Raw genomic sequence first — 8,835 nt, forward strand, 5'->3', positions numbered from 1 at the left:
ATAGAGCAACAAAATCAATCAGTCGTCCTCCATCAAATAATGGAGGATCAGAGGAGCATGAGGGAGGAGTAGCTGAGACAGGGGCGAGACATTGAGGAGCTCAAATGCTCCTAAGGATTCCCCGGAGGGAGCAGTTGTTAGCTCCTTATACCTTTCCTAGACTTCATATAAGGTTTCTCCATCTAGCTTTCTGAAGGTTTGCACCTCTATTCTCAACTTGATTATCCTCTGTGGGGGGGTAAAACTTTGTTAAAAACTTGTTGACAACATCTTCCCAGGTGGTAAGACTTTCACACTGAAATTGCACACAAGCCGTTTATTATTTATAATAATAATGATGGAACCCCATTTGGATAAATAATCTGGGAAATTAGGGCAATCACTTGATAAACTTTGACTTCACTAGTTCACTAGTTCACCATCTACACCCATATTTAGATCCTTCTGCAACTCACCTGATTAGTACGTCCATTGCTACACTTATGAACAATACTTATCTTCAAAAAATGGAAAAGAGCTGCAATAGGGGACTGAACCGACCACTTAGAATTTTGAAACATGCAAGATTATAGCTCTTGAATCAAATTCCTTCATCTCAAGTTCTACAATGATCAGAATTTGAAACTAATCGACACTAACTTCTGAAACTAAAATAAATGTTATAAATGATGCTAGTCTAATAGATATAGTACAGCAAATTATCAAAATCTAAAACAAACTAACTTCTAATTTCTAACTAACCTGACAGTTACAACAAATTAACCAACTCACAATTTCTCAAATCCAAAGCAAACTAAAAGTACCTCCTTATTATCACCCTGAAGATTTGAATGTGGCTCAGTAATACTACAAGTAATTCCTCTCTTCCCTCTTTATTCCCACTATTAGTGACTTGTTGAGTCCCTAATAAAGAAGAAGGAAATCATAAACTATACACAAGTTATAGGAATCTATTCCAAAACAAGAAGCTAGAGCAATAATGATTTCTTCAAAGATATCCAAAGCCTAATGTCTAACAAGAGTGCCATTCAACTCTTGGTCAGTTTAGTTAAATAACATGCTTTTCGAAATTTGTCGAATATCATAGAAAATTTAGTGAATGCATAAAACTCTGATAGGACCTAGAAAATCCCAACCATCTAAAAGATGCCAATTAAATATATAAATAAGTCGAAATACTCTCCAGAACTAAAACAATCACCTTGTTATAAAATTTCATAAGACAAAAATACATAAGTGGAAAATAAAAAGCTAACAACCAAATAGCAATCACAAAGAGCAGAGCCATTTGTCCTAATTGGCTTTTGAAACTAATAGTTTAAAACTACATTATGCACATAACTCTAAGCTAATTAGATTCCAGCCACAACATAGTTCTACAAAATTTAATCAGAATGTAGCGCATAACATTAACATATACCTTAACTGCAAGTTCTCCAATAGCCCAGCATGCATTATTTACTATTGAAATAGCCTCTAACAATGGAAGAAAGAATCAATACTATTTAGATTTAACATAAAATTTTTAGTACATGTCCTCTAAATATTGATTTTCTCTTAATCAATACTATTCAGATTTAGAATCAATATGTCATCATTCTCTGTTATTCAGATTCACAACACCAACAGGAGAAATTATAAGTTACACAACAACAACACGAATAATTAAATCATAATAACACAATAAAAACATGAAAAAAATAATAACAGACAGAATTCGAACTCAGATGAGGGCCAGAACTCAAACCGAGTTGAGGGAGAGGGAGCAGTGGAGCACAGGCGATGGAATTGGACCAGACAACGGCCGTGGAACAAAGGCAATGTAACATGATGATAAAGACGAGATGCGACGGCGCTGGAGCAGTGGGAGTGGGGACGACAGCTGGACTAGATTCGACGGCGGTGATACAGCTTGAAGAAGAGAGCAGCGGCTAGTATTTTTCTTTGAGAGAGAAGAACTTCAATGTCTCGGTGAGTGGTGAGTGAAGGTGAGAAGACGAAGGAGAATGGCGATGGTGAGTGGGGGTGAGCATAGGTGAAGACGAAGGAGAACGGCGACACTGAGTGGTGGTTAGTGAAAGTTAGTGGTGGTGGCGTGAGGCTTTCTGAAAGAGAAGGAGCAGGCACAGGTTTCTGAAGCAGGAGGGTTTCTAAAAAGAAAAACAAAATTCATTAAGTATACGTGAATATATTAGAAAACAATTCAAAAGCGCACCCAAAACATAAAGAATATGTTACTTTTTAAAAGCGTTCTCTTTGATATGAAAAGTGTACTCATAGATATCAACATAAGGCTACGTTTTATAAGTGATTTTTATTGTATCTAAGGCTACACTTTTTAAATGATGCCACAATTGTGTTTTCTATTCTCTTATAAAAGGGGTAACACGAAAAAAGCGATTCTACGAATAGGCTATGCTTTTAAAATGTAGCTTAAAAAAAGTGTGTCTGAATGGGTATTTTTCTTGTAGTGATCAAAGTAAACAGAATATAGAAAATAGGAAGATAAGAATGGGGAAGATCATTGGGTTCAGGAGATATTGCATTCTCTGGATCAAGTTCATTCTCATCTCTTCCTCAATTCATGCAACTCATTAATCTCTTGGCGATCTTAGGTGATTGAATCCCAATTTCTTAGTAATTCAATCTCTCTAAGCTTAAACAATTGCCCAATTCCTTGATCTAATTGCTCATGAGAAGAGATAAAATACGATCACTGATTATACCACATGTTTTTCTTGATCAAAGCATCGGGAGGATTATATATCACTATATCCGTCCAACCCCTAATCTAGTCCAACATGAGAAAGCATTTCTAGCATGAATCCTTCATTCCTCTTCCAAGGTTCTGAGGGAATCCAAGTACGAACAATTTCTCTTCCGAGACAATTGCTCAATTAGATGAAGATCAAAAGCTTTCAAGAAAATCAAAGAGAATGAATAGAAGAAGAACAATAAGACTATTATTGATCCATTGAATTACAACAGAGCTCCTTCCCCCAATGAAGTGGGGTTTAGTTAATCATAGCTCTGGGAAGATCGAAAGGAAAAAAAAAGTGCAATTAAAGTAAACTAATTACAGAGAAGAGTAAATGAGTGTTTTACAATTTTGGATCCCCAGATTTCCAATCTCCAATTCTAGTTCAAAACTACTCCTATATATACTACTTCTCTGATCCTCAGTTGAGTCTTCAAGTATCTGGATGTAGACCCTTGGCCTTAGTGAAAGCCATTAACAAACTTATTGGGCTTTGCTCAGCTTTCTGGAAAAGTTTTGTTGAGGCAGTAATCACATTAGTTAGGCCGTTAGTGGGGGGCGTAAATGTGAGTAACAACCTGTGTAATTGCATGGCTCGAAGACATTGGTGACACCAACGTGGTCACTAACATCGTTACAAAGCTCTCGAATTCACGTTACTCCTGGCGTTAGTGGCACTAACATGGCTACTAATGTCACACCTTGCCTCAGCCACCATTGGTACTGCCGTTAGTGGCACTAACATTGCCACTAACAGCACTAAGTTGCCCTTGATCATACCATCGACGATGTTAGTGGCACCAACGTTGCCACTAACGGTCTTCCCTTCTTCAGCCACCGTTAGTGCTACTGTTAGTGTAAGAACCGAGCTTAATTAATTGTCTAATTAAGTAATTAATATTGCCCAAAAAAGAATCCGAAAATTTAGAATGAGAATTTGAGGATTTAAATATGATTTTTGGATTCAGTAGGTTTTTCTGAGTTAGAAAATGTATTTTCGGCGAAAAACCGTGAAAAACTGCGAACCGGCAGCCGAACCGGTTGAACCGATTCAGGTTTGCCCGGTACTGTGCGAGAAAAAGTGAAAACAGTTAAAAACCTTAGAAAAATATTAGAAGTCAAACGTGCTAAAAAACACTAACGGGTTGTACCGGGCCCAAGTTGGGCCCAAGCCTAACATATATATAAGCCATTAAATGAACCCTTCAGCTCATTAAATAAAACTCACACAGCAGAAGAGAGATTGAAGAAGAGAGATTGAAGAAGAGAGGAGGGTTTCCGTTAAAACACTATTCACTTCTTACTTTAACTCGGGATATCTCGAACTACATTTCTCCGATTCGCGAGTGTTGGTAAATTGAGATTTTGTGAGTGTTGGTAAAAGTTGGTTTTTGGTGAATTTTGTCTGATCATAACTTATGCCTCAGTTTTCAAAATTGGTTGAAATTTATTTAGAATTAAAATTCATTGAAACTCTTTAAATTGATATAAAGTTTGTAAAATTTGGATTTTTGTAGAGGAAGTTATGATCATTCAAAGATTGGTGTCCAAATCTGAAATTCTGCAAACTTGCAGAATTTTGTGATTTCTGGTATGTGCGCGCACACAACCCTGTAAAATTTTAAACCTGTTGATGACTGCACATCATGTTATGTTTTTCTTTGCTTTTTCATACAGGAAATTAGTGATTAATGCTTAATTATTAAGTCTTTTAGTGCTTAAATAGTATATTGCTTTGATCTTTTGATTTGATAAATTTTGTAGGAAATAAGTAGAGAAAGAAGCAAAAAATCACAAAACAAGATCAAAAGAAGAAAAGAAGAATTCTGGACACACTTTGAAGTTGGAGCATGCTTTTGAACCTTAGGCCACACTTTTAAAAGCGTGGCCCATGATTAAGTCAAGGAAGATTGCTCCGTTTTCCATAAAAGAGTGCTTCAGCCAAATGCGCCACATTCTTTTTCAAAGAGTGCTTGCAATAGTGAAGCTGGAAAATTCGCCAGTGACGCGTACGCGTGGGTGACGTGTACGCATCAAAGTGAGAACTTTGGAAGGCCACGCATACTCATGCATGATGCATTCACGTGGAAGTGGAATAAAAGGCTTTTCACTGACAGTAGGAGTAGGAGTAAGAGTATAGGCTGGAGGATTAGAGACTCCAGAGTTCTCTTGGAGGATTAGAGACTCGAGAGAGCTTATTGTAGAATTTCTCTTTTGTACTTGTTTTACTTTCTGCACTTTCCTTCTTAGTTTGTACTTAATTCACTTTTATTTTTATGCAATTTCCAATTCTAGCACTTGTTCTCTGATGCAAATTTACATTTTTGATCGTATTGCTTTCAATTTTCTTTTCATGCAATTTTAAATTCCTGCAAGTGTTCTTATAGCTATGATTCACTAAACCCCAACTCATTAGGGGGAGGATCTCTATTTAATTCATATAAATTGAATGAAATTTTTCTTCCTCTCAGTCTGCTTGGGTAGCTAAGAGATAACTTCTGTTTTGATTTGATTCATTCACTCCAGAAGGGGGTTTGGATCCATTGAATTTCCATGTGAGCCTCGGAAGGGGAATCATGGAAGTTAGAACTGAAGCTCTATCTCTCACAACTCTCTTGATCAACACTATTTGAAGGAATTAAGATCTTGAGAATTTGTGTGGCTTATGGATGAGAGACATGCATTTAACCTCTTCTCGTGACAATTGGATAAAGGAATTGGCAAGATTGATTGTGATTAGAGAGATTGGATTGCCAAGGAATTGGGATCCAATCAATTTCAATCTGCCATAAATCTACTCAAATGATTGAGAAAGAAGTTGAGAACCATTTGATTCATTGTGGATTATGATATCTCCAATCCCTAATGAGTCTTTCTTTTTGTTAATTCTCATTTTGATTGCCTTGAATCTCATTTGATTGCTTTGATTTACTGCTTCCTTTAATTTTCTAGCACCCAATTCCCATTTTCATTTCCATCAATTTACTTTTTAAGTTTCAGTCATTTAAATTTCTTGCAATTTAAGTTTCAAGCAATTTACATTCAGCACTTTAGATTTCTTGCAATTTACTTTCTGTTGATTTAACTTCACTCAATGCATCACTTGTTAGCTTAACTAGAATAATCACCTCACTAAATTTGCTTAATCCATCAATCCTCATGGGATCGACCTCACTCACAGTGAGTTTTATTACTTGATGTGACCCGGTATACTTGCCGGTAGTTCATACGTGTGAAATCTAATTTTCACGTATCAAGTTTTTGGCGCCGTTGTCGGAGATTGATTTAGATCGACAATGATTAAGTGGGTGATCAGTCTAGATTAAGCATTTTCTTTGTTTCTGTCATTTAATGTTCTTTCAATTTTCTGCTTTCTCTTGATACCAAGGTGTTTGTGTTATTGCCTCACTAAGAAATTCTTATATGTGACATGAGGAGTTTCAATTTTCTTTGGTGATTATGTTCTACAAAATTTAAATGGAGTTCACCTCATCTTTTGATCAAGCCAATTTCATGGGATATTACCCACTGATGAAAGGATTTTTGACGATTTAGAATTTCACAAATGAAATCGCGTTGCAAGTATAGTCTCTAAACCAACAATCCCTTCATACAAAAATTTGTTTGTCACAAGTACAAACCCCTAAAATTATAAACTGAAGTATTCAAACCTCGGGTCATCTCTCAAAGGAATTGCATGGCAGTGTTCTTGTTATTGGCCATGGATATGTATATTTTGGGGTTTTGGATAAGAAACAAGAAAAGTAAATGGCAAAGGAATTCTAATGATGAAAAGGTCTTGGCAAAGTTTGGTGGTCAAGGATCTCTATCATTATCACTAACTACAACATGATAGTTGCAAGGATCAATCCCACTAAGTCATCCTCTAACAAGTAAAGAAAAGTCAAGTGAGCTCTATCAATCCAAACCCATAAGTCCTAGCTATTCACTAATTGAATTAATGGGAGCTAGAGTCAATGGCTACCAACTATCAACCACTTGGACATTAGTGACTCAAGAATATAAAATTCTACTCTAACATCCTTTCAAGCATTTTGACAAACACTTGGAAGGTGTAAAAGGAAAGCATAGTAAATTGACAACAAGAATGAAATCTAACAACAACTAATTGCAAACAATCAAAGAAAGCACAATTAACATGAATTACCTCACATTGCATTAAAAAAAATAAAAGGAACAAGAGTAGAAGAACAACAAAGTGTAGAAACAAAATAGAAGAAATTACAACAAAAGAATAGAAGAACAAGATGTAGCTACAAAGGATTGCAAGGTAGAATTGGATGAAAGCATGAATTAAGACCTAGATCTAAGCTTATTGACCTAAACCTAATCCTAATTCTAGAGAGAAGTGAGAGCTTCTCTCTTTAAAACTAACACTAAAACTCTTTAAAACTAAACTAATGTGATTCATGATACATTCCCCTTCAATCCTTGGTCCTTTTAAGTGCTTTGGCGCCAAAGTTGGTTTAGAATAGGCCCCACAGCCTCTGTGAATTCACTGGGCACATTTTCACTTAAAAATTACGTGCCAGCACCGACGCTTACACATACAGCACGCATGCGCGTCCATGGGGTTTTTACAATCCACGCGTGCATGTCTGTTGCGCATGCGCGTGGATGAGCGCAACCAAATTTTTGGTCTTTCCATGTGTTCTCCACTTTGCATGCTTTCCTCTTCACTCTTTTGATCCATTCCTATCCTTTTCAACCTGAAATCACTTAACAAACAATTCAAGGCATCTGGTGGAATCAAAGGTGAATTAAAATAATCAAATTAAAGGTCTAAAACCATGTTTTCACACTTAAGCACAAAATGAGGGAGAATCACAAAACCATACTATTTCATTGAATAAATATAAGAAAAGGTTGATAAAATGATCTAAATTCAACACAAGGTAAACCCTAAAAATGGGGTTTATCAACCTCCCCACCTAACCTATGATAACCTATACAATTAAGTTCTAACCGAACTACCCATTCTTCACTTTTTCACATACTAATGCATTTTCTTTTCATTTCACAACACTTATGCATTGATTCATATTGAACTTTGCTTTGGGGCATTTTGTCCTCTTTTTATTTCTTTTCTCTTTTTTTTTTCTTTTTTTTATATTTTTTTTCTTTTCTTTTCCATATTTTTTTTTCTTTTTCTTTTCTTTTCTTTTGTTTTTCTCATTTTTCTTTCTTTCAAACTATATACAAGAACATCAATGAACAAGATTTGACATTTGATTAATACATGTGTATTCACCCAATTCCCAAATATAAAAGTACAAAGCACCCTTTTATCCCCACCAATGTTCCCAAATCTCCCCATCTTGAATAATGAACACTCTCACTAGCCTAAGCCAATCAAAGATCCAAACAAGGGACTTTTATTGTTTTTTCGCTTTAGTCTTGTAATGTGCTAAAATAAAGAACAATTGGGTTAATCATAGGCTCAAAATTGGCTAACAATGGAAGGTAAAAGGTAGGCTTATTTGGTTGAGTGAGCTAATGAAACAATGGCATCAATCATATAAGTGCATGAGTACAAGGAATAATGGACATATAGAATTAAGCAAATCAAGGATCACAATCATAGAAAGAGAACAATTGCACACAAGAAGAAAAATAAGTGATTATAAGATGTAACTACATCATTAGGATCAAACCTCACATGCTTGTGTTCTTAGCTCACAACATGCTTCACAAAATATATAATTCAAGCAAGTTCCACAAAAATTTTCTCAATCAATTGGGATGGTACCCTATAGATAAGTTCTTTGGAAAATTTCATTATTTTGGTTAAGCTTATTATGTATATATATGCAAAAATAAGAAAACACAAGTAAAAATCCTAAAAACCTAAAAATGAAATGCAAAAGTGTTGGGATTAGAAATTTGTCACCCAAAGGCGCCGACTAGTCAGACGACCTCCCCACACATAAAAGTTTGCACCGTCCTCGGTGCACTCAAAGATGAGCAAGGGGGTATGGCGACTCTTCGGATTGCCACCTCCAGTGGTGGATCAACCAGTTGCTGGATGTTCTTTCTCCCGCTTCCGTGGTTGCTGA

The 8,835-nt window shown here is 35.9% G+C and overlaps 1 long non-coding RNA gene across 1 annotated transcript; it reads right to left on the bottom strand.

The window, feature by feature from the left end:
- On the bottom strand, positions 858 to 1,828 carry LOC107608495. Its single transcript, XR_002350824.1, has 3 exons — positions 1,748 to 1,828; positions 1,421 to 1,476; positions 858 to 903 (listed from the first exon to the last, which is right to left on the bottom strand). It is a non-coding gene; the product is annotated as an uncharacterized LOC107608495 (long non-coding RNA).

The sequence above is a fragment of the Arachis ipaensis genome, chromosome B07 (genome assembly GCF_000816755.2).
Source record: "Arachis ipaensis cultivar K30076 chromosome B07, Araip1.1, whole genome shotgun sequence".
In the NCBI taxonomy this organism is placed as follows: domain Eukaryota; kingdom Viridiplantae; phylum Streptophyta; class Magnoliopsida; order Fabales; family Fabaceae; genus Arachis; species Arachis ipaensis.